Raw genomic sequence first — 27,427 nt, forward strand, 5'->3', positions numbered from 1 at the left:
TTTGGACATCATGCAACTATTGAGATCACCAATCCTGGATTCCCACTCTGGAGCAGTAAGATCATCTGGGTCTTTGATCGGCACAGAATGAGATGCTGATAAGTCCTCATTAGAGTTTCTATACAGCTGTTGACCACGCTCAGTGATTCTTCAGGTACTGCACAAGTTCCCAGATGCTATTCGCTCCCAATCAATGCCATCATAACCAGGGGTGTTTCTTTACAGCTTCAGCACCACTGGTTTCCAAGGCGCGTGTTTCGTCTACCAGCAAGTAGCTGTTAACAAAGTATAAATGAAAATAAGTAGAGCTGCTGTAAGATGTCCGAATAAGCTGAAATTAAATTGATAGGTGAATTGCAATTTTCAGATAGGATATTACCTTGGTTATAAGGTCAACACTTCAGCACTGAATGACACTGGCAATAACAAGGTGACCTTTGGCAATTTTTGTAATAGGTTCCAGCTCGCTCTCCCTCCCAGGACCCGAATGGCATGTCTGACTGAAGCATGAAATAGATCAAAACTCCAAGTGCCCACCTGATCATACAAAATCAAAGGGACCTGTCATAATTTCCACTCATATCTTCCATGTCCGAAAAAGAAAACTCAAGTATTTGTACTGTCACTCTGTCAGCTCAAATTATGTTTCTTTTTTTGTTTTTGTTTTTGGAGTGGATACCTCTCCATTTATTTTTGTTGAGAAGGTTTCTACTGCAGTTTGCATGTTTGAGTCTGTTCCGAGAATGTCAGGTAGATGAAATATGCCAAGATTTGGACATTTAACTTGTAAAAGAAATGACAATATCTGTAGAACAAACAGTATTTTCAATGTTTGGCGCATCTATAAAAAATGCTTTGCATAGACAGTATGTTTCACATATCCTTTCAAAAAAAAATATTGTTCCATATACAGAGGTCACAAGGAAAAATGGCATTTTCATCGTTTGCATACGAAACTGGTAGGAAATATTGCACGCTGCTTTGAAATTCCTAGAGCCACATTAGAAAGATCAGTGGTAACCATAACTTTGTCTTTAATAAGATATCAGACAATACGTGATACAGTGATATGGAATGCTTATACACGAAAGGGGTCAATAACCACTTACCAGTCAGCAGCAAATCCATGGCCCCTACCAAGAACAATCTCTGGTGCCAGAGAGTCAGCAATCCCACATATTGTGTAGGTCCTTTGACCTTCCAACTTCTTTGCAAACCTAAAATCTACCAGCTGCAGATGTCCTGATCTATCGAGCATAAGAATGTCTGCCGAAACACCTCTATAAATAATGGACATCTGAAAATGCATAAATACATATCAACATGCATGTCAAGGGAAACATCTGTAACACATTGTGGAATAACTCAATAAAATAATCCGAATATATAATGTTTCATGTGCCAATTACTCAATAAAGAAAAGTAAAACAGTAATCACCTGATGAAGTTCTTCTAGAGCAGCAACAACTGAGGCTGCAAAGAATTTTGCAGATGACTCATTTAGTGGTGTATGAAGTATTGAAGCCATTGAGCAACAAAGGCAACAATTCAGCAATATTCCAAGGTATGACTGATCAGCAACAAGTAGACAGAACTTCTGGCACACAAGTTGATTTGCTCAAGCTTTTCATAAGGTCCTTTTCCTCAAAAACTTGTACTTCCTTATGGAGATCTTGTACTCTCTTGATGTAAACCTTTTTAAACTTCTGATCTTGTCTGGTCCATGGTTAAAACAGGAAACAAAATCAAAACATGATTAATTATAAACATAGGGTGTCTACGAGGGAAATTAATTATCTGAACAAAAATCAAATATAATCATGCAGAATCCATCAACATACCAGAAGCCCCTAACTTGGACGAGACCATCTCACTGCAATCAGCAGCATATATGCACATTTTCCATTCCTGAGGAAATATATACAACTGAGTATCAGTATAAAAGAACCCCAACAAGATCTCCTAAAGCATGCTAGAGGAGAAGAAAGGGGTACTAACCGCCTACCAAATCAGAGAGCTTCACCCTCCTAAAGGAAAATCACCATCTGCAAGATTCTCCCTCGGTTACCAGAGATTCTTTAATCCTGAAAATAAGCCAACCAAGATAAGTTTGATGATTGACAAGCATCTGGTGGTTACCAACACAAAAAAAGATGTTTCAGACACATTACTTGGAATCAGCTTGTGGAAGTTTAGGCAAAGGCCCAACAATTGAATCAAATTTCTCCTTCGTGATAGTAGAACAAGTAACATCACCAACAGCAATAGCAGTAAAAGCAATAGTCTCACCAATGAGAGACCACTCTCCGAAGTGCCCTCCCTCATCTATCTCAACCACATAATTACCATTTTCCTGACTACTTTGTGCCTGCTTTGTTTGAGCACTGATGAGATCCCAGGTATCTGAAGTCATTTGACCAGTAGCCAATATAAGTCTCACACGACCTCTTTGAATGACATATAGCGAAGAGACGTCATCATCTGAAAAATGGTAGAGATGAGTGAAAACATGTTATTAGCAGCTGATAACCAAAAAAGAAGTGCATATGAAAAGGAGATATCAAGCAACTGTTTTCCAACTCCAAGTACCTTATCTACTATTTTTTGCCCATCTGCAAAAGATACTTCAACAAGCGACCCCAGCAAGTTGACTTAGTTGAAGCACTGTAATCTTGTAAACAGTTCTACAGATCGGAGCAACTTCAATGATGGTATGTTTGAAAATTCTGACATCAAAATACCCCGGAAGTCCCTCACCGCTTTAGAGCCCATAATGTTCCCACTGGTCACAGCACGAACTGAAGCCTGAAGTGGCTTATTGTGCCTGTTATCACAAGAGTAAATGATGATTAAATGAATCAAACAGTGAGTGGCATGTTTATCCATCTCAACTTAATCAATTTATTCCATTATATCAAGTCATTGCATGATAGGTTTCAGAACTCAGATTCTAGACAAACATAAGTAGGCTCTCTTTTACTAATTTACATGAGTTAGATGTTGGTCAATAGTATCAGAGTCAAATAAGAGTTCTTATGATGGTACCTTGCAATATTCAGACACTATAAGTTAATGTTGTGAACTCCAGAAGAACACACATATTATTTCCCAATTTCTACAAATGCTAGTGCCTCTTCAAAAGAATTTGAGTGGTCAGTTTATGAATTTCTCTTTCTAAGAACTTGCACATACCGCAGCGGTAGCGAAGCATGAGTGCAAGGTATCAGAGTTTAACTACCCGTACTCACCAAAAGAATGCCACTCACCGTGCTATTTCAGTGAAATGCACGGTCCACTGACGGTTGCAGCATGATATGTGGCTGTGGGGCGCATCCTTGCCATTAGAGGCATGTCCTGGATAGCCGGGGTTCATAACCTTTTCTCGACCCTGCGGATGAGGAACTTCTTCTACCTTCCATCAATGCCTCAGGGAAGGGTCTTAATCCCCAGGGGGTTGATTTTTTTTTGTGTGTGTGTGGAATATCTATGTCTTGATTTTTAGTATGGTGAATGCAGAAAGCAGGGCTGGTCCCCTCATAAGGTTATACAAGGAAATAATTGCAAATGGCTGATTTGTAGTACTGTGTATTTTTTTTAAAAAAAAAAGATAAACAGTAATGAATAACAAATACAAATCTCACATCAGTGCTAGCTCCCCAAAGGAAGATAACTTGTCAGCTGTATACCGATGCAGAACCTTGGTTATTTCCTTTCCATTTTCTTCCTGTTCCATGTAAATCAGCTTAGTCTTTGACATTTGCGCAATAAAGATCAGCAAAAAGATGGATTTATGAACTACTTGTCTTTGTTAAAAACACATGATCAGAATAAGTTCGAAATGCATTCAATGTAAGGCAGTGACCAAAGCTCTGGTGCTTTCCCTTTGAGTGTGTTTTGCACATCAACTATAGACAAACAACTTTATATAACCTCAATACTACATGACTCTTTGAATCGATGGATACATGAGAAAGTTACTAAATCCATTTCAACCATAAAGGTGCTCCTCTTTTAGTGCTGCTTATCTTAGATAAGATCCTTCTGCACAAGAACTCGTGGGTTCATCCTATTGGTCTCTAATTCCTAACAGCTTGATTTTAATAGCATGGAAAACTCAATCCGATATCAAATTTACATGTGGCATATATTTGATTTGAAATATATACCTGAATAGCCAGAACTTCATACTCACCACTGCCAACTACATAGAAGCAGTCACCTTCGCCGCCTGCATCACACAATATCCTATATTCAAAACTTATTAACTTATAGCAACCTAAAAAAGCAATCACATTTGAGCTCACAAACATAGAAAGAAGATAACCTGTTGTACTACTATATCCCCAGATTTCACCTCAACTCGTTGCATACAATCAAGTAGAACATGACATTGTGAGTCAGTAAGCTTCCTAAATAGGAAATGATCATGTAGTACCCGCTCAATATGCGCCTTCATATCAGGTTTTTCAGTTATATAGACATCAAGAAACTTCTGAAGTAAAGGGAAAGTTCAATAGTGACAAAATTGGTAGACCTTACTTGCTCTTCCCATGTCTTCCGATGCGATGGAGATGGAGGGACCCATAATTGACCATTCTCCAGAGAACTTTCAAGCGCCCTCAAGTCGTGCCCGTGATAAATCATGCCTGTGAGCGCTGATTATTGGTGTTGGAACTTACTATTAGTGGTGATTCAGAGCCTGCCAGTCCTACTACTTGCTGTGAAGGTTGTAAAGTCACCTTTGTAACAGTCTGGGTAAATTCCTTCAGTAAGATAGTGGGAGTAGACATGTGAGGTTTCTTCAGGGAATTTGATGAAACATTGATATGGAAACAATGCAAAAGAAAAAAAAAATAATTCCATACATCAGTTAACCCATTAATGTGCACAACTATGATTGTAATGTCATACTGTACGAGTTTCATACTGTAGCCAAAGACGATAGGACTCCGCAACAATTTCTGCACATGCATCTCGAGGATCCCTGTATTTAGAAATCTGCAATTCACCATATTAGAGTAGAAACCTCACATTAAAATACTGACTTAACACTCATTAGAATTGAATCCTTGAGTTAACCCATTAATCTGTAAATTTACTTTAGTCCTTATGTAATTTAACACTTCATTATTGATATTCTTTAGGGTGAAAAGATTTAATTCTTACTTTAAACCAATAACAATATACTTTACAGAGACTCCTAAAATGTGGGATACAGACAATTCCATAGAAAAACAAAACAGATTTTTTTTTTTTGGGGTGGGGGGGGGGGGGGGGGGGGGGGGGGGGGGGGGGGGGGGGGGGGGGGGGGTGGGGGGGGGGGGCGCTCATATCACTGGGAGTATAATTAATTTTCTGAGTTGGCATCGAGACATTTCCTTGATGCTGAGTGGTAACTTCATGCTAGAAAACTATTCTAATTGAATAGGAAAATTTTCATATCTAATGTATCTTTTATGCTCTGTGACTGCAGCAACTCCTTGGGATATAGAGTGTGCCTATTCACCCAAATTGTGATCATGCAAACGATGATTTGTTAAGGTGACGGATATAACTTACCATGTCGACAACTGTTTGACTGGAAAGGAACTCAAAAACGCCATCGCTAGCAAGAACAAAAATGGATTGTTGGAATTGAGATCCGGACAAAATCTCAGGATCTGCGATGACACCAATTGACTCAGCAACAGAATCTCCAATGCTACGTAAAGCAGTTCCTGGGTACATGCCATTTTGCACCCATAACCTTGGAGGATCGCCATCATCACTTTCTTCAGTACCCCAACACTGCACATCTGGGTTCTTTAGGCCCTCTATTTGGTCCAACGTTAGAACCCTAGCACCACATTCCTTGACCCTTCAGCTCATCAAATCGGTATGGGTTTGATCTATGGAGAGGTCAACAGCGACAATATCATCCCCTCGTATTTCGGCAATAACAGCACGTGAATCACCGGTATTCGCAACATACAAGTTTTACCCCTGACCAATATAGTGACTGCAGTAGTACACTCATGAAGTCATCCAAGTTGTCGGCATGCACTGTGAGTTCGTTGCAACAAAAGCAGAATGAAGAGCCACACATCATCTGTCGAAGCCGGTTATCTCTGAGCAGGTTCTCGCATAATCTTCGCTTCACAAATTGTGAGCACTGAGCTCCATATTCCCCATGGCCATCAACACACCAAAGAAGTGGTCATCAGGACTTGGTCCAAATGGGGTAATGTATGCAGTAGCTATCTTGATTGCCTGTCCAGTGATTCTGGGTAGTAACCTCTTTGAGACAGGAAGGATATCTCATGTCATAGTTACCCAAAGGACCTGAATCTTGCGTGATCCATCAGGAGGAAGAAACTGTGAAGAGACCCTCGACAGTCGGCTGATGCCAACAGTTGATTCCCTTGTAGCATTCATATGGTTAAAAGCATCGTCATCTTCCCAGGTCATCAGAAGAATCATCTGAATCAGTAGAATCTGCCTTCCCTCTCCAGCGACTGGACTTTCCCCTTGATTCTCTCGGGAGTCAGTGCTTGCCCCAGGCACCCATTTGAGCACAAAGAGCACTTCAGTTGTGAACAACACTTGGAAGCTGACAGCCCATGAATCAGATGTAAAAGCAGCTTTGGTCAGACCACAATATCACGAGGCAACATGAGCCATAAAAAATCCTCCACTGTATAATGAATCGTCCAAGGGCATGAACCAAGAGCCCCGAGTTGAGGATGAACTCAGAATTTAAAGAATCTGAGGAACTTGAGCAGCCATTCGCATCACCCGGCACTTGTTTTGGTTAGATATCAGAACACTATCTTTGATAGTTTAACCATCAAATTGGATGGAGTTGACTGGAATTCGTCTAATGCCAACCTATCAATTGGATGGAGTTGACTGGAGTCCGTCTAATGCCAACCTAAATAAAACAAAATGCCTAGCTAGTCAACAATGACCGGACAAAGTCCTTCAGAAATAAATTAACATACATATGCAGGGGTATGCCTACCTAGTCACTGAGAGAATTTATGCAAAACCAGTTATTGAGACAGGAAATGTAGAGCATATGCATATTGAACACAGGAAGCTTTCTGTTATGCAACATACTTAGTCGACATCTTAATAGCATAATTCTCGTAGCTCTGAACTATATGAACTCCAAGAGAATGGTGTAAGTCCTGAGCATGAATGCTACACAAAAGCAAAAGGATGATCATTGCTACACCTACAACAGTTTGCATATAGTTCTGCCAAGATTTGGACACGAAAGGCACTGTAGTTCACTGTTGTGTAAGATCTTTGCACAGCTGCATACAAGCCAGAAATGTCGAACAATCACTACCAAAAGACGAAGAAGTAAATGTTTCAACGGCATGAGCTTGGAATGTAAAAAGAAGAAGGAAACCCTGGCATGGAACACATCCCAATTTCTATAATCCTGACAGCTCTGTACTCGAAGTTCAAGAATCGCATAAAACGAATAAGGGAGAAAAAAAAGAGGTGTCAGCCAATCAGCCATGTAACTTCGGCAGCGAGATTGACAAAGGAGTACAAAGCACCACAGCAGCAATATGCGGCTGCCAGCGGCGGCGGCCTGGGGAGAAGAATGGGGGATAGAAACGGAGGAAGGAGTGGGGAATTTATGGGGTGGGTAGAGCAGCAAGCAGTGGCGGAGAAAGAGAAAGGAGATGATAGAGAGGACGAGGTGGGTGTGCAGCAAGTAGCCGCTAGCTAGGCTGCAAGGTGAGGGAAGAATCGCCCTAGTGATGAGCATGGACCGTCCTCCGACGACGCAACCTAAATTAAATTTAGATCCATTCGTAAATAGTTCAATAACTATTTTTATCTTTTTAATAATAAGACTGAAAAATAATTTTTATATAAATAGTTTTAAGAGAGAATATTTATATTTGGGTTATGACTCCCTTAGTATTTAAAGGTTTTTCATATAAATGCTTTATCAAATACTATAAGTATTATGTTTGAAGATCTATTAGTCTGGTTCCACGATGAATTTCCGGTTGGAGACAGCTTAAACAGCTACAGGAAAGCGATCGAGGCAAAGACGCAAGGGTGGTGACGCTGATGCCAATGCCAACCCCACGCCACTACTCCTGTGGACGGACCTGTTTTTCTAAACATATACGGGCTTATTGAAATGGCCAAGTTATCATATTTTTGTTAGAAAAAATAGAATTGATTTTAGGTGTATGGCATAACAGGAAAGCTTAAAGGCGAGCACAGAAGAATAAAAAGATCTTTGAATAGCAGGATAAATAGTCTAATTTAGCTAGCACACAGACTAGGCACGAGGTTAGAAACAAAGAAGACCCTAATAATTTTACCTTTAGCTATTGTTTTACAAACCCAAGGTGATCAACAACCTATATGATTCTTGTAGAGAGAATGGCCCTATTTCGTTTGAGCTACTTTTTAATCATGGAACATTTTTTTCTCTCTCACAATATTTCAGCATAAGTGACACAGGGCCGATATCAACTAAGTTATAATGTCATTAAAGATGAAATAACTAGCTAGGTGTCTAGGTTGGCTTCCTAGGTGTAAGTCCTAAGAGCAAGACTAATAATACAGTCAGTTATTGGCTGTAAGGATCCTTAGAGCCTACTCTCAGTCTATCTATACTACTAGCTCTCAGCATTAATACATGACGCACATGTCTCTCTCAGAGTTTCTCGGGTCTTGTGTTTAAACCGGCTGTAAGCTTACAGCCCGCCCGCTTTCCCTCTTTCTCCTCTCATCTCTCCTCCTGTCAGCATTCAGACTGCTTATAGCATATTGTTATACTTGCTCTACTATCTCTACTCTATGAAATGAACACACAACCAAAGCAAGATAGAGTGAACAAGTGATACCACACAAGTGAAACACATAAAGATATATTCTCGTGGTTTGCCAACTTACTGGTTAACTATGTACATGTTGAGGTAGTCTAAGATCAATGCTTCTCTATCAATACTCTGCCCTGCAAGGTTGCCTACTCTACTTGAGAGTTTGATCTTTAAGGCAAGTCAATCACAAGGCACTCTCCCACACCTCTATTTCCACTAAAAGTTGCTCTTTGCCTACTCCTGTGAGAATGAGCACAAGAGCCTCTCACAAATCATCACCTCACCTCCAAGACACCTCACAATATCTTCAATTGAGTGCTCTAGTGGGAGTCTAGATGCACCGAATCATCTAGGCAGTGCAACCAATAAGCAAACTTACAACAAACTTGATCTCTATCTAGTGCCACTAAATGAAATTTCTCAAGCAAATGCACTAAGATCACCAATCTCACTAAAAATGCAATCACTAGCAAAGCAATGTGAGTGGAGGCTTAACTTGAGCTCTAGTGTGGTGAATATCAGCACAGGACCCTAGAGAATTATCATGCCCATCTATACCCTCTATTTATAGCCCCACATACTCAATTAGCTATTGGATTTTTACATTACTGAAAATGGCATCACTAGAGATCTTCAGTGGGTCACAGACCATCTGGATGCCCCTTTTGAATTTCCCTCACGCCAAGACCTCTTAGAACTAAGCTCCGGTGCTCACCTCTCCGGTGGCACTAGAGTGATGGTCTTCTTTGTGGATTTGAATTTTTTTTCTCGAACATGCCTCGGGCACGGTTTTCATTAAGCAGGAGAAGAAAGTTTACACAAAATTACAAATAAACGCCATGGTAATCCACCTATTACCAAAGCACAACGGCCCATGGGCATCAAGTGAAATTATTTACATACTACTATGCTTGCGACTGGAATGACACCTGGAGACTACATCAGTGTTAGCAAGGACAGGAGGTGCTTGTATCCTGCTAAACACCACTCCTCGGCCTCACCCTAGATCGAGTAAGCCAACCAGCCACGTTAGTAGAAGCTCCATCAAAAGTGTGAGTTCCTCTCCTTCCACAGTCTCCAGCCATAGGAAGAAGAGCGAATCAAACCCCTTTCTCGTCGGTTTGACAACGAGCTTTCTGTTGCGCAGCCACCACTCCATGACATCCTCCTCATTGATGAGCACAACATCCAAAGATGAAGTTTGGCTAGTAGAATGGCCCAGACCTCTCTACTGTAAACACAACCCAAGATGATATGATCCATAGTCCCGTCAGTTGGTCACAAGTGATGTAGTTGCTGGAGTCTTGCAAGCCATGGTGAAATCGTCGTTCCGTGGTCCAGCATCTCCTGTGCATTACCAACTAGAAGAAGCCATGAACTCTTGGCGTGCCGAGGTCTTCCAAATCTCCCTTGCCCCAAGAGTCCTCGAAGCTCCAAAGAACATGGCTCCATAAGCCGAGGCCAAAGAGTAGGCTCCATCCGATGTGAGCCTCCACCGAAACACATCAGGTGTTCCCTACAAGGGTTGAAAGTGCCGAACTTGCTGCCACACAAACATGAACTCGTTGATGACCTGAATCGTATGTGCTCCAGTGATGTGGCGCACCCATGCATTACCCGGTAGTGCATCACATACCAGTGCCCCCCCGACCTTGCAAACTGCCTAAAGAGCGCAGGCATTGACTGAATGCTTGTGCCATCAATCCAGTTGTCCTCTAGAAGAAAGTCGATTCCCCGAGCCAACAATGGACACTGTTGTGCCTTGAAAACTACAGTCACCATCTTTTCTTTTTTCTATGCAAGCCAGACCAATTCAGTCTTTGATCAACCCGACATTTCCACTCCCATCACCCTCAGTGCAACCCCAGCATGCCAGATCAATGACGCCCAGCCCTCCATGATCATGTGGTTTGTAGCATGATTTCCAGGCCACTTTGCACTTGCCTGCAGTGACCGTCTGCTCGCCACACCAAATGAAAGCGCGTCGCCGCCTATCAATTTGCTCAATCGGCCACTGCGAAAGGCACATCGCTATCGACATGTGGACGTATTGCCGAGAGTAGCCCTGGATATGCTATCCTCCCGGCCATGTTCAGTAATCTTCCTTTCCACTATGGTATCCTGGAGGCGAGTCTACCAACTTCTGCTCATCGCCCTTCCTCAGCTTGAAAATTGATAGTGGAATACCCAGGTAGCGGCATGGGAAGGCCTCGATCTTGCATAATAAAGTGTCATGCATGAGTTCTGACTCCTGCTCCGAGCAGCCAATCGGAGTAGCCACACTCTTATCCAAGTTGGATTTGAATTTCGGTGATGATCAAAACCTTACTGGTCACTACCCAGAGCTCCAAGGGGTCATCGAACGGTGACCACCCACTAGAGAAAGTGTTATGCAATTTAATTTTTCGCTACATAGGAACATGCCATGCGTACAACTGAGGACCGCATTCTCTGGTGCTCTGTAGCTGGGTCCATCGGATAAATACAGTAGCAAACCATAGCTATAGGGCATAGAAGCTTCTTTCTCCGGTGTTGTGACCAGCGACCACCGGAAATCCGGTGCCCCTAGCATAGTGAAAAACTTAGCGCAAGCAACATAACTTATTCTTCGGTGACCCCCTGTAAATAGGGCACCAGATATTTTAGTGAGGATAAAAACCTTGTCCCAAGAACATCTCTCAAATGCGTTTCAAATCAACTAACTCCAAATGTGTTCCAACAAGAACACCATCAGCTTAGTCAATGAGTTAGCTTTTTAAAAACATTTTTCAAAGCATTTTCACCTTCTCACCACTTCACAGGCCTAATGCATATGCATTGTTAATCCTCACCTAATGGCACTTAGAAATCGTAATCACATAGATCTCCCCTTTTATAGTATGATTATCTATCCTAAATCCGACTATGTACTCTATTGCACCTTGGTTGGCAAAAGCAAAGCCCCTATGCATATACCTCTGCCTTCGGGCTTGCTTTCCATATCATCTCCATGTTGAGCACTTTCTTCATAGTTATGATCATCATCTCCACCATCTCCTAGCCTTACTCAACTTCCTCATGTGGACACTACGACCTTAATTAAACTCATTGAAAGCATTAGTTCACTAGTTCTCACTCGATTACCAAAACCAAACTAGGGCTTTCAATCAATTTCTATAGATTTGTTGTAAGAAGAGAATAGTCAAAAGTAGGGGTATACTAGATCAAATATAGATATATCACTGATATCATATTTGTTTTCATATTTTCCCATTGATTTTGAAGTTGGACATGGATACTTTCAAATACGGATACAAACATAGGTTGTCTCAATTGTGAATGCGAATACATGTGTGTCGAATACGAAGCAAGTTAGGTGTGGATAATGTCAGTAACAAATATTTCTTTGGATATCAAGTAAAAGCAACATCCATATGTATCACACTTATTGTAATCATTTGATCACTCCACGAGCCCAAACTTCAACGCGAAGTGCTTGAAAGAAGCAAAAAAAAGATGACACACATACACATACTAGACTACCAAGGTTTGTGGTCACGGTGAGGGTTTTTTTTCCTTTTGGACCATCACAAAACATACATTGATGGTAGACCAATCATATCATCATTTATTCATTTGCATTTCCACCTTCGCTCATTTAGGGCTCTATTTGAATCCATGGGGCTATAATTTAGTCCACCTCCTTTTGTCACCTTTTAGTCCTCATGGATCCAAACATGAGGGCTAAAAGTGGTGGCTAAATTTTAGCCCACCCCTTTCCATTAGCCCCTGTAAGGTGGGTTAAAGAGGGCTAAAAGTGGTCATGTGGGGCAAAAGACGCATATTACCCCACCCATCCTATGCATGGCTGTGCATGTGTATTAATTAGGGTAAATAGGTTATAATAGGTACATGGCTAATCTTTAGCCCTTGGATCCAAAGAATCCCATTGGCCAATCTTTAGCCCCTTCATTCTAAGGGCTAAAGATTAGCCCTAGATTAAAGTTTAGCCCTATAAATCCGAAGGGCCTAAGTACCTTCAAATTGGTGCAGCTCAATGATGGGTGCTTGCAGAAAAGCATTAAATGCGTGATGTTTCACTTCTAATGTATAGATCCAGGCATAACAAGTCCAACAAAGTTTGTTTTACTATTTTTGGATATTTCTGTGATTTATTAAGCATTTTACAAGTATTAGTTGATTTGGTCGTTTCTAGAAAAGAATAAAAAGCTAATAGACACTTATGCATTGGGAACATGAACTATTTCTAAATTATCAAAGTCCAGTATTAGTTGATTTGGTCGTTTCTAGAAAAGAATAAAAAGCTAATAGGCACTTATGCATTGGGAACATGAACTATTTCTAAATTATCAAAGTCCTTTCTTTTCCTTTCTTTCTAGCACTTTCGCCGTTGGACCTACTTTCTCCGTCCCAAAATAAGCGCACTTCTAGAATTATGATGAAGATATCAATGCTAGTGAAAATTACATATATACCCCTATAAAGGTGTAATCATTGTGATTTGGGAAGAGAGAGTAAAAAAAGACAACTAGAGTTGGTTTGTCTCATATGTAGATGTCCTCTTATTTAGGAAAAAATTGAACTCTACAAGTGCACTTATTATAGGACGATGAGAGTATGTTCTTTTTGTGATCTTTTCTGTCCTTTTCTTCCTAATCGGTTGTCCACATGGAGGATTGACCGATTCAGCCAAAGAAGGCCTCATGGGCAAAATGATGGAGGACCTGTGTCCTAGCGTATCTATGGATAGCCACGGCTAGGATTGAGGTGAGCCACCACTACTGCATTTTAACATATATAAGTGGTTTGTAAAGTCATTACTAGTGTTTTTCGGTCTCGACAGTAAGCTGTCGGTGATGATGACATTCACATCACAGGCGGTTTGCAACCGGCGGTGATAATAGCTTATCACAATCGATTCGTATTACCAGCCGGTGGTTATTTGAATTTTCAAAATTCTCATAAACGGCCAAAAATAACAAAAAAATTATTTCAATCCTGAAAAGCTCCCCACTAGCTCCAGCTTCATGGTACTGGAAAGCTGCTCTAGATCCAACTCCATGCTATTTTTCGTAGTACGCAGTGCTGGGATTCAAATATGAGACCTTTGTTCTTTGCTCCTCTAACCATTCTTCTCTGACTACTCCACCCCTAAGTCACTTGTGTCTACACAGCATATCTATTCCCCTAGTATTCACTTTTCAACATTTAAAATGAATATTTAGAACGCTAAATGGCTTCAGAAGAAAAGTCAAAAACCATAAATTTATTGTTCTAATCGAAATCTACAACTTTGATTTTGATTGTTTTGTCATCCGAGATCGTTTAACAATTTGAATTTCAGAACGTCAAAACTTCAGCCAGACTTTTGAGACCTCAAATGATTTCAAATGAAAAACTCATCAACTACAAAGGTGTTATTCTCATCGAGATCTACAACTTTGATTTTGGTCGATTTTCCATCCAAGGTTGTTTGAAAATTTTGATTTTTAAAATATTAAAACTTCAAATAAAAATTTGAGACTATAAATGATTTCTAATGAAATAGTTGTCAACCACAATATATCTCATCGAGATCTACAACATTGGTTTTGGTCATTTTCCATCTAAAGTCGTTTGTATAATTCAAAAAATTTGAATTTCAAAATTTGAGTGCTTCAAAAAAATTCTAGGACTGCAAATGGTTTTAAATGAAAAGTCTTCAACTACAAAGATATAAAGTTTGTTTTTTTCTGACTTTATTTAAAAAAATTATGAATTTTATTATGCTGCAACATTGTTATCACCGCCGTATCATACAACAAGCTGGCGGTGAAAAACATCTTCACCGCCGGTTCAGATGATGAGGCGCAGTGATGAGGAGCACATCATCACTGCCGGTTGGTGGTGCAAACTGGCTGTGATGATGGACCATCACCGCCGGTCGATAAGATGAAGCGACAGTGATAGTTATGAACCAGGACGTTCTTACGAACGACGGTGATAGTCTCATCACCTATGGTTCGTATTACGAACTATTGGTCATAAGCATCAGCAACAGTTTAATAATACTAACGATGATAGAGGCATCGGTGATGATCAATCTCTAGTAGGGCACAGCTAGTTGCCCACGGGTAGCAGCGACAATGCCGAACATAGCCCAACGGTGGCAGCGCAGAGGTGGCGTTGTGGTGCAGAGGTGTGTTGTGGCGGTGCTCCCGGCTAACTTGGGCGAGCATCATGTGAGTAAGGAAATATCGATACCATTTATTTATACCTCTAATTGAAAGGCAGCATTAATCTACTGTTTGATAAGAATGGAGAAAGACCATAACACTAAAGATGGCAACGGGCGTGGTGCCCGTGGATACTACCTTCTTACGCCCGTCCACTAGCTAAATCTCTCGCCCGCGCCCGCGCCCACGACCCGCCACGGGCAACAAACCACGCCCGTGCCCTCCATCCGCGGGCATGAAATGCCCGGCATGTGTGCCCGCCAGGTTGAGCATATACATAAATTAGTGCATTACAAGAGATACGAAGATACGTATTCATAACAAATCGTGTATATATACATATATTTGCTTGTAGGTCCACATGTTAGACCTGTGGAGCGGATCTGGCGGATAAGCGGGCGAGGATAGCAAATTTCTTTGCCCACGAAGAACTATCCTCTGGGTTCAGGATGGTGCCCGCGCCCGTGCCCGGGCAAGAAGTGGTGCCCGTATCCTTGCCCATCGGGTTCCATGCCCGCGGGCATGCGGGCATTCTGTGCCCGTTGCCATCTTTACATAACACTCACACACCATTCGCCGATCATTTTAACAAAGACCACAACACTTTCACACATCAATCATCTATTTAATCAGCTCGTAAAAACAGCTTGGTTATTGTGAGGTATTTTTCTTCAAAAATACGAATAGCACAAGCAACACAATGTATGTAAACAAAATGGAAACGCTCCAGCCTGAGCGTCCGGAGGCATCCGGACACTGTTCCCACTTTTGCGCCACCCGATCTCTGCGCCACCCACTCTCTGCACCATTGCGCGGTCGTGTCGCCCCCATCTAGCCTCTGTGCGCCGCCTCCCAGTTCCGCGTTGTCGGCGAGCTCACCGGTGACCTCCACGCGCCACCCACCCGCCCTCTGCGTGCATCGCCGCCTGTGCTGCCCCCACACTCACCCTCTGTGTGTCGCCGCTAGCTCCGCGTTGCCCGAGTTCCAGATCGCCGGCGAGCACACCAGTGACCTCCATACCCTGATGAGCCTCCATCTGCGAATCAGCAAGGAGATGTTTGCGTTGGAAGAGCATGTTTCAAACATGTTTTAAGTATTTTAGGTATTTTAGAGATACGTTGCAAGTGTTTTATATCGACGTTGTAAAAGTAAATTGGGATGTTATACATCTTGCAATGAGAAAATACGCATATTGCAAACCTATGTTTTAAGTGTTCCAGGTATGTTGCAAATATTTTATCTAGATATTGCAAAAGTATCTTCATATTGCACATATTGCAATGGCTATAGTATATTTCAAGCGCCCAAGTGTTTTATCTATTTCAGACGTATGTTGCAAATGTTTAATCTGAATGTTTTAAAAGTAGATCTGATGTTGTACATATTGCTATGCAATACATATATGTTTTAAGTGTTTTGTTCCAAATATGTTACAAATATTTTTTTTGATATTTTAAAAGTAGATCTCGAAACATACGCTGCTGCTAGTGCGTCGTCATTAGTCACCGCGCGCTTGTTGCAAATACTGCTACGTGCGTGGGGGCGTGCGAAACAAAGCAGGCTTTAGGTGGTCTCCGTCATGCGTGGGCCTACGCGGCCTCTAGAGGAATGGGTGCGGGACGAGGGAGCTCGGTGCCTCAGGCTGGGATCGGGAGCACCATTCGACACTATCACCCCGATCGGTTATCAGGACGCTAGCAAGCCTGAGAAACAGAAATACCTTTGTAAGTCATCTGATCATGCCCTTACATCGTCTGCGTATAAATTCTTCAACAGTAAAAAATTATCCGAAGCTAATAAAGTATAGAGATTGTTTTTTGGAAACGAGTAATAATGCGAGTTAAATGGCTATTATATTATTACTCTGTCTGATTGTCTGTGGACAAAGATAGCGAAACATAGGGAACAGCAGCAGGATATAGTCGAGGACAGAACTGCAGAAGCACAGAGGCCTAAGGGTAGCTCCCAGGAGAGGGTGAAATCTGACAAGAAATGCCATGTCGGCACCCTTCGATGAATCATAGTCCCTCCTCTCCGTGTGATGTGATGATTTGGTGGCCTGTTCCCTCGCCCAATAGCTGCACAACAGTGCTCCTCCGGTTGCAGAGGAAAATGAAAAGGCGTCCACGGAATCCTTAAGAAAGCATCTTCCAATAAATATTTATATTTGTATTTGAATTGGCAATATCCAAATTAATTTTATATTTCAATTGGCGATATAAAAAAAACATTTGTGAGTATTTTAACGGGCAATATATAAAAAAACTGCATTAGATTAATCACTATCAGTGGTTTGTAATCCGGCTCTGGCAATTTACTTAAGTGATTTTTTTTTCAGAAATTGAGGGTACATTGGGAATTTAAAACCGACTGTCAACTGCTTCTTGCTGCTGGTACACCCTCCTAAAAGCGTTGAATTATTAGGATGTTTACTAAAGTGTTGAATTATTAATTAGGATGTTAAATTGATCTGCTTGTTATAAAAGCACTCACAGTCCATCGATCGATCCGTTTCCTTGGACAAATGTTAAGTTTTATGGACTCATCAGTTCACTGGCTAGCTACTTCTTCCGTTCTGTAATATAGGTAGAGATTGCTTGATAAATGATAAATACATACTCGGTCCCAAACAAAAAATGTTGCTATTGGGTTTATCTTGATCAAACTTTTCTAAATTTGACTAGATTTATGAAAATCTTCAAATAAGTTTATTATGAAAAATATTCAACGATTCATCTATTAATACTAATTATGTACGATAAATATTAATACTTTTTATGTATTTGATCAAAGATGCAAATATTTAACTTCACAAGAAGTGAGACTGACACTCTTTGAGGCCATTCTCAGTGGGGTTTTATGTCTCGGTTTCCAGAACTCCTGTTGGGTAGAAACGGCTTAGATAAATTTCAATCTCCATGAAACTCATTTCAACCCATAAATTTTTTATCATCTCTTTATCTTTACTATGTCATGTCAGCTTATTAATGTCCATAAAAATCCTATAAAAACCTCACAGAGACTGAGCTGAGAGTGCTTGGCTAGATGTCGTTATCTTTATAACTTGTTTGGATGCACTTATATTCATTCCAATCCACATGTATCGGAAATAGATTGAGGTGAAAACTAAGTTTTGACCCAATCCACCCAATACACAGGATTGAGGTGGATACGAATGCAACCAAACAATACAATAATTCTTTTTATCACTTGGCCCATGCGGCTAGTGTTATCCTTGGCAGTAGTGCTAGCCCCCGGACGTTTAGACGGACGCGCGCATTCGGACGCCCCGCGCCAGCGAACGTGGAGTCTGCGCCCCATCCGACCCCACACAGCGTTTGCGCCCCGCCCAACCCCACGTGGCGTCTGCGCCCCGCCCGACCCCTTGCGCCCCCTCTAGCAGCTGTAGCAGGCGGGTGACATTACAACATGTGCAACATCCTATCAACTTTTAAAATATTTAGATGCAACATTTGCAACATATGTCTGAAGACAATAAAATACTTAAAACATGCTTCTGAAAAAGACTTACCAAAAACACCTGAAAACACTTGAAAACCATTGCAAACTGTTTACACCAAATTTGGCATGCTTACCCTAAAAAGGAAGGAATCGGCCAGTGTTTTGACTAACATGTTTTTGGTTCACTAGTAGAGAACAAACTTTGTTTTTTAGCTTTAGTCATGACCGGAATTTGGCCTAGGAGTAATAAGAGATTTAGTCTCGGTTGGAACCATCAACCTGGATTAGAATCCACTGCCCAACGGATAGTGCAGCAGGGACCTTTAGTCCTGGCCTGTGGTTCAAACCGGTACTAAAGGTTGCCTTTCAATCCTGGTTGAACCACCGACCGGGACCAAAGGTCCCGCTGCCTTTTATCCTAGGTTTTGGCTCTAATTGGGACTATAGGTTGATCCTTTAGTCCGATAGGCTCCACCAACTAGGACTAAAGGTCCCCATCTATATATACCCGCTTCCACTGTCCTCCAAGCCCGAGACACAGGTTAAATCTTTGGTCTTTGCTTGTTCATCCGTGTTCATCCTTGTTCTTGCTTGGGGAGCAAGTTCTTGCTCTCGGCTTTGAGTTACGATAATTATTATATTAATTTACGAGATTATAGTAACTCCTTACTAAGTGGTTTGTAAATATCCTCATGTGTTTAGTAACCCAACTATCGTAAATATGTATTGACATTATCGTAAATTAGTATATGAAATTATCATAAATGAAGGTGGCTATAGAATAACTTATTTTGTAGCTGGCTACTGAATATACTATATATATATATATATCTTGATGATTTATTTTTTATATATTTATCTGATATATATATTGCATGGTATATTTATATGGGGATTCTATATTTATTGGGATGTTTTTTAGTTTTTTTTGTTACGATGAATGACGGCGGACTTCTCCAGCCACAGGAATCAGATTTCCACCCAGGCGATCTTCCATTCGCGTCATCGCTAGATAGGGCTGGTTCGTGTCAGCTAGACTCATCAATAATATGAAATATTTTAAGTTTTGCTTGCTAATATAATTTATGCATATATACATTCATTCATAACATGATTGTTGTATGTGTCACAGGCTATAAAACCGGTCAAGTTGCTGGAAGGAGCACTATGGCTGCTCGGGGTGTGGAACATCTTCGAGACGGCAACAAGTGAGATCGTGAATGATGAAGGAGGCGAGTTATGGATGTCGAGTTATGGATGTGCAGTCTCGCCTTCAAGATCCCCATTAGGTACAATAATGAGGTGTGCTAGGACATCGTGCAGACTGGACGACAGTCGCTGACCAAGATAGGCGCCTAGATCGATATCGTGCTACTTTCTTTGTAGGCAATTGAGCGAATTGGCTACTGTATGCCTGATTTCTCGTCCTTGAAGATAGAAGCTTTATGTCAGTATAGTATGGATGTGCCACGAATAAGCGAGAGGCATGCAACATTCAACCATATGGATGTGGTATGTCGTGTATGATATGAGAGTAATGTTTATTTATTCTTATTATTATATGAGTGCTTCCTGATATTTTTTGTTTGTCTGTTTGCAGGTTTTGCTCTAAGATTTCACCTATGCTACATGTGGCTTGTAGCCCATTCTCACGTAAGCTTTTAAGCGACTAGGGTATGCCTGAGACTTCATGGAAGCGATGGGCTAGAGGACGACAGCTGGCATCCAGTATTGCATGAGATTTAGGCAGAACCAGGCCATCGATAGTCTGCTAGTATGCTACATCTATGTGATGCCATGTCCTCGACGTTGTGAGGCAATGGAGAGTGTTGTAGTGCGGGCCTTGTATTACATAGACAATGACCGTGGTTGCACAATCTGAGACATACGCTACTGGCAGTGGAGAGGGTTGCAGCCGGTTTGTAGGATCCATATGTTAGTTAGGTTTATTCGTACTGTTATGTTTAATTAGGTTTATTCGAACAATTATGTTTAATTTGGTTTATTTGTATGGATATTTTAATTATGTTTGTATGCAAGTTAATTATGTTCATTAGGTTTATTGGTATGGATATTATGATTATGTTTGCATGGATTGAAATTTAACTCATGCAGGATTGAAATGCATATGTAAATAAAAAATCAGAGAAACAACCAATATGAAAGTTGTAGATCTTGAAAAGTTATACAACTTTTAGTTGACAACTTTTCATTTGCAGTCATCTTATTGAGGAAAACTATATTCAATTTCTCAAATTTAAAATTTGAATTTTTAAAATCACCTCAAATGGAGAAACAACCAATACAAATGTTGTAGATCTCAAAATGTTATGCAACTTTATAGTTGACAACTTTTTCATTTGAAGTCATCTACTATTTTGAAATTATGTTTGAAATCAAATTTTTAAAGAAGTTTGATTTCTCTTTTTAATCTTGGGCTAAAACTTATAACTAGTCTTTCTCAGTGATACTAACTTCAAATTTGATGATTTTCGAATATATATGGGTGCTCTTTCTTTTTTCTTCCTGAAATTTCACTCACTGCCGCCACCACGCCGCACTTCTTCACTCCCCCATGCCAGCTGCATTCGCCACCCGTGCCCTCTTCCTCGTCTATGGCCGTGCTCGCCACTCACGCCATATGCCCATCTCGATCCGGCGTGCGCGGCCTCATCTCGATCCGGCCAGCCTTGTCGTCGTCCGGTGTTGTCTCCCCAGCGTGCGCGACGGTGCCCTCTTCCTTATCTCTGGCGACTGACCTCGTCCTCTCTCCCTAGCGCACGAGACGTCCTCTCCCTCATCTCTGGCGGCTGGCGTCACCCTCATCCTAGGCTCTGGCGCGCATGGCCTCATCCTCCCCCTCGTCTCCAGTCGCCTTGACCTCGTCCATGTCTCTAGGCGTGTGTAGCGTGTAACACCCTAGGTGTTAGCCTTGCATAACTTGACTTGCATAGCATGAGCATGATCATCAAGAATTCATATATAAGCATTTCACTTAAAGTGTTCAATTGAAACATATGCAACATTTCTTATTAGTTCATGTTTCCATATGTATATGCATATGATTATGAGTGTATACATGTGATTGGTTGATATGAGTCATGTCGATGCGGAAAGTGACCAACTAGTAAATATTTGTAGTTTTGCTGTACGTTATGATCGGAGGTGGCCTAGCATACAATGACATAGGATTTATACTGGTTCAGGCAACGTGCCCTATGTCTAGTCGGGGTCGGTCGGTGACTTTATTCTTGAGCCTAGGTGCTCGAAATCTGTAGTGGGGGTACAAACGAGAAGGAGGAAGAAGGTGGGATACAAGAGGTTCGGTTGGCTCTGACTAGAAGGGTCACGGTCGAAACTAGGTGGTCCTGTGGTTGAGAGTGTTGATGTCAATCTAGTGAGTCTGAGCTTGAAGAAAAACTCGATCTCCCCTGGTTGGAGGGAGCGCATCCCCTTTTATAGATGAAGGGGATGGCTCTTACAGGTGAGAGGGGGAGAGTATAGATATTTCTAAGTCTTGCTGCCTACGGTGATGAAAACTGGATAATGGTTGAAGCCTCCCAATTCTGTCGATGTTGCTATAGGATGTCAGATGTGTACGGAAGGTCGAGCTATCTTCTTTAGGAAGGATGACGTCAGTACCTGTAGAATACTTCTGGATGCCTAGTGGCATGTGAGGAGCTATGCTATGTTCACCCAGTATGGCAAATCCTAGAGCCATACCGCAATTGGTGTCCAGAGACACGCGGAGGGGGCTTACCATATGGGAGTAGCGGCCCCTACAATACTTTGTGTCAGGGTGGCTGCAGAAGCACTGCTTCATGTAGGGTATGGTCCCTGGTACAGTGGTGTTGACTTGCGAGCCTTACCTTGCCTTTCTCCGCACGCCTTCTGGTTCCTTCCGAGCGGGCATCCCCGGTCGGATGGTCCCTAGTCGGTTCTGGCGCGCCAAGCGGAGAAGAGCGGTGAGCAGGCTTCCCGTGAGCCCTGGTCGCGGGGTCGGAGTCACGGGGTCGGAGTCCGAGGCGGTCCTTGGGTCAGGCTTTCCGAGTGGAGGCCGTGCAGAGGCAGCCGGGGCCTGACGCTAGCTCTCCGATCGGAGAGGCCGTTTGGAGCTGGCGTGATCCTGAGCTAGTGCTCTGATCGGAGAGATGGGCCGAAGGTGGCCTAGGCCTGAAGCGAGTGCTCCGGTCTATTGGTTTTAGACTTGTGGTCCGGTCCAAAAGAAAGAAAGGCCGCTTTCCTCGGCTGAGCCCTGGCGTGGAAGCCGGTCCCCGAGGGACCCTAGGTTTGTGAACCCGACAGGAGCCCCCGAGCCCCCGGGCGATTCGAACAGAATCATCTAGGGGATTTTTGTCTTGCCGGTGGGTGCGCGTGAGCGCACCCGCGGGTGTAGCCCCTGAGCCCCAGGTGGTTTAGGCTGAACCGGTTGGGGGTGTTGTCTCAGCAGGCGTTTATGCATGTTTTTTAGTTTAAGATGGAATTTTGTTTAACCATGGCGTCATTGTGCAGCCGAGGTGTTTTAAGCGTGGAGATTGGATTGAGACAGAGCTTAATGATCCCGGCGTCGGTGCGCGTGGGGGATCGAACTGAGATGGAACTTAATGATCTCGGCGTCGGTGCGTGCCGAGGATCGGATGAGTTAGTTTTTAGTTTTTGAAACAAGCCCTGGCGTCGGTGCGCGTCGTGAACGGAAATAACTTAGTTTCGGATGCAACAAAGTTCGATCTTTGGTGTCGGTGCGCGCCGTGGGATCGGGTAAGGTGGAGTCGCGAGTAGACCCCACACGTCGATGCTTGCCGTGGATCGAAAGAGTTAGTTTTAGTTAGTGAAGTCATCTAAAGCCGTTATGCGAGTTAAGGAGTCATGGTCCCAAGCCGTAGCCGGATGTCGCCTATTCCGTCGACGTGAATTAAGGAGTCGCGGACCCAAGCCGTAGCCAGATGTCGCCTATCCCGTCGATGCGGGTTAAGGAGTCATGGTCCCAAGCCGTAGCCAGATGTCGCCATCCCGTCGACATGAATTCAGAGTCACGGTCCCATGGCGTTTAAACCTCCGAGCCTTTTTGGGCCTTCATGGGGGCTGAGTCATTTTTGCGCTACCCCATCTAGTTCCTCACAACCGGAGGGGCTGAGTTTCGTCGCCTGTTTCGATCGCTTGGGCTCGAAGACTAGCACGGTGAGCTCACTAACGGGTGTGATCGAGTGGAATCCAGGTCCGTCATTCATGATGGGGTCGGCATAGGCCTCTTGTGACATTCCACTACTCCTTTACCTACGGCCCGGCAGATGCCTGGGTCATTCCATAGACCGACCTATGTGGCCTGATGGCCTCCCCTCGATGGAGATTCTATGGGCTTGCTAGGTTCAGGATCGAACAAGAAGGTTGAGATGACCTAGTTTGCTAGACTGGGCGAAGGTCGCACGGGGCTCATCTATGGTTTTCTCCCCTGGCTCTATTTGGTTGCTCATGTTGAATGAGGCAAGCCACCGCTTCATGGCGCAACACGGAGCATTTTGGTGCATTTCGCTGCACGTGCGATGCTTAGTTCTCGAGCCCCCGGGCGGTTCATGCCCTAACCGTCTGGGGGGTTCAGGCGTATGAGATGAATGCGCATATGGATGTATGAATGCTTTAAATTGAAATAGAGGGACTTTGATGTTGTTTTACCTTGAAGACTAGAGCGACGGGGTTCAAAGAGCTCCAGTCGGAAACACCCATCTGAGACCTACGCTTGTCAATCGTGGGTAAGTCCTTGCATGAATAGTTTTGTGTTTAATGAACATATGCTTACCTTGATGACCTAAGAGACAGGGTTCGGAGAGCTTCAGTCGGGAATGTCTAACCGGGACCCAAGCTCACCATTCGAGATGGAGTTGGCATGGCCTACATGGGGTGTCCCTTCGCTTCCTTCCTGTATCTCAGGTGCTTGTCCTAAGTGAATCGATCGACTTAGGAGGCCAGTTGATCTATCCTGGGTGACTCGATCAACTCAAGGAGGTCTAGTTGTCTCTTGGCGGAGATTTCATGTGGTGGTGCCTACACGACTAGAGTGACAGAGTTTAGAGAGCTCTAGTCGGAGATGTCCGGTCGGTACCTACGCTTGTTAATCGTGGGTTAGCCCTTGTGTGAATTGTATGTATTAATGACACATGCTCACCTCGGTGACCTGAGAGACGGGGTTCGAAGAGCTCTAGTCGGAGCCATCCGACCAGGACCTGTATCTTAGGTGTTTATCCTGAGTGGATCGATCAACTCAGGAGGCCGGTTAGTCTATCCCAGTGAAGACTTTGCTGTTGGATCTCTCTAGGTCACGCCTAGGGAGACGGGGAGCCATCCACGTGTGGTGGCACTTCGGTTTTCACGCCTGACGTGCGGTAGTGGCTGGTCGTGCGGTAGTGTTGGGCCATGTCCCGGTCGTGTCCTGTCTGATTAGGAGCCATTTCGTCACACTGGGCATGTCTCATCGATCAGGGGGTGTCCCATCTACATTAAATGGAAAGAGAGAGAGAGAGAGAGAGTTTCTCACCCCGCTGCCTCGCCTTCCTGATCGACACACCCTTTCCTAACCACTGCTCCCTTTCCTTTAAGTAGGAGAAGAGAGAGGGTGTTTGCCTCGTTCTTTTGCCTATTTGTCATCTGCCACTGCCGCCTTTCCTTTTCCTCCTCGTCGAGAGTGTTCCTGAGAGCTGTGGAGGTTTCTAGGAAAGGAAGGGGAGAGAGAGCGAGGGATAAGAGGAAAACTCATCGGAATGTCGGACTGGAGGTCATCCACCATGAGGGCATCGGTGCTGGAGGCATTCGTCATGAAGGGGTTCCTACCGCCCTAGGAGGTGGCACACTGGAGGGTCCCCAGGAAGGAGGAGGAGTTCCCACAACCTCATCCCGATGAGGTGGTGTCTTTCCTTACCTTCCATGAGCGCGGGTTAGGATACCCCACGCATTGGTTCCTACACGGGCTCCTCAATGAGTGGGGTTTGGAACTGTAGCACCTCAATCCAATGGGGGTGCTGCACATCGCTGGCTTCATCATCGTCTGTGAGGCCTTCCTTGGGATGGAGCTGCACGTGGACCTCTTCCGGCTCTTCTTTTCTAGGAGAGCGATGACGGACTAGAGTTTGGCCGAGATCACTCCGGTCAGAGGCTTTGCCCTATAGAGGAAGCCGCGTGTGGGAAACTCGTATCCCACGTACTTCCCATGTGATTCCGACCAAGGATGGCATGGGGAGGAGTTCTACATTAGGAATCCGGTGGGGGCACCGTTTCCAGCATTTACCAGCGGGAGGCCGGTGAAGTAGAAGAGTTGGTCGTGGGGCTGCACCCACATGGAGAGCAACAAGGTGGAGGTCATCGAGGAGGAGCTCTAGAAGCTTGTAAGGGATGGCCTTGATGGGGTGCGGGTGTTCCACACCCTTTATTGCCGCTGGGTCGCGCTGTTGGTAGAGAGGACGCACCTAATGTGGAGGTATGACGGCCGGTCAGACCCTGACTGCGAATAGCCGTAGGAGCTACTAGACGATGAGATCTGGAGTCGCGTCGGCTGGGTGCTACAGCTGAGGCCTAACGAGATGGTGGTGGGAAAACCTATACCATTTAATGCCTCGATCGTGCCCTCACTTGTATGCTCCCTCACTTTGCTCATGCTTTTTCCTCTTCCCTTCTTTTTTGATTTTGTTTCATTTGTTCCACAGGGGCTTGGGAGGTACAAGTCTCGGCCACACCTTCCCAAGGGGGCGGTGGGCCAGGACCGGTAGGTTACCCAGAAGGAGGTGGCAGACGCCCGGAAGAAGAAGAAAACCAAAGAGGTTTAGCGGAAGGAAGGGAAGAAGAAGGAGGTCGCCCGGCATGTGAAGGCCAGGGAACATGTGAGCGACATCGAGTCGAAACTCGTGTTGGATGATCCTACGGATCTAGGCAACATGGCCTTCTCCGATGAGGAGGAGAGTCGAGAGGTTGTTGCGACCTCAGTGGTGCGTCGTGACCCTATGGCGACGTCTGCTGGTAAGGAGCAGAAGGCCGCGCAATGCGCGGAGGTTCCTACGTCGAGGAAGCGCGCGGCCACCGCGGACGCCGTTGATAAGCGGGCGGTGAAGCGGATGCTGTCACCACGCCCTCGGTAGTGTTGCTAGCTCCACCATTGCCTGTGGCAGACGCGGCTGGACGAGCCGGGCAGTCCGAGGAGCGTCCTGGCGAATGTGCAGTGGTGGGACCGGTGCCAATGCCGAACTTGTGGTCGGAGTAGGCCCCGCTTACCTTGAATGTGGCTGAATAGTCCAGGTGGTTTGAGGGGTAGACTGGCACTCGATCGACGTGTGACACGCAGTCGGGGGATGCCCCAGCCGCTGCTTTGGTCGGGGAGCCCCGAGCCGGAGGTCATGGCGATCCATAGGCCGAGCAGGAGTAGGTTGGGTCGGCCCTGACCCCGTCCGAAGTGAGGGGGTGCGGGTCGTAGTCCGGGAGCAGTCCTCGTGCTATGGGCGCATCAAGGTCGGGGTGGGCCTTCAGAGTTGTGCCACTCGCCACCCGGTATGTCTTTCTCGTTTTCTTTTGGTTTTTTGCTGGCTGTGCTTTTTGTTGGAGTGTGACTGACCTGTACCTTCTGTTAGTGGCTTAGGGATGCCGGGGATGAGTATTGCCCCAACTACCATGTAGGAGACCTGGAAGCCCATCTTGCAGCGTGTCGCGGTGGCAAGACCTTCCGTTCCGGGGATGGTGCCCTCTAGCTCGGCTGTCGAGGAGGCGGTGGCTGTGGCGTCGGTGTTAGCAGTGATCCCGGTGCCGACGGCGGTGGTGATGTCGAAGGTGACTCTCGTGGTGGAGGCAAGGGAAACCGAGCTTCCTGCCTTGCCAGGTAGAGGGTCGTGCAGCTCGCCCTTGCCTTCGGAGCTGAAGGCACTGTGGGAAGACAT

At 44.2% G+C, this 27,427-nt stretch overlaps 1 pseudogene; it reads right to left on the reverse strand.

The window, feature by feature from the left end:
- Positions 1 to 25: 25 nt before the first annotated feature.
- Positions 26 to 27,427, reverse strand: LOC136465561 (protein phosphatase 2C and cyclic nucleotide-binding/kinase domain-containing protein-like; annotated as a pseudogene).

The sequence above is a fragment of the Miscanthus floridulus genome, chromosome 7, assembly GCF_019320115.1.
Source record: "Miscanthus floridulus cultivar M001 chromosome 7, ASM1932011v1, whole genome shotgun sequence".
In the NCBI taxonomy this organism is placed as follows: Eukaryota; Viridiplantae; Streptophyta; class Magnoliopsida; order Poales; family Poaceae; genus Miscanthus; species Miscanthus floridulus.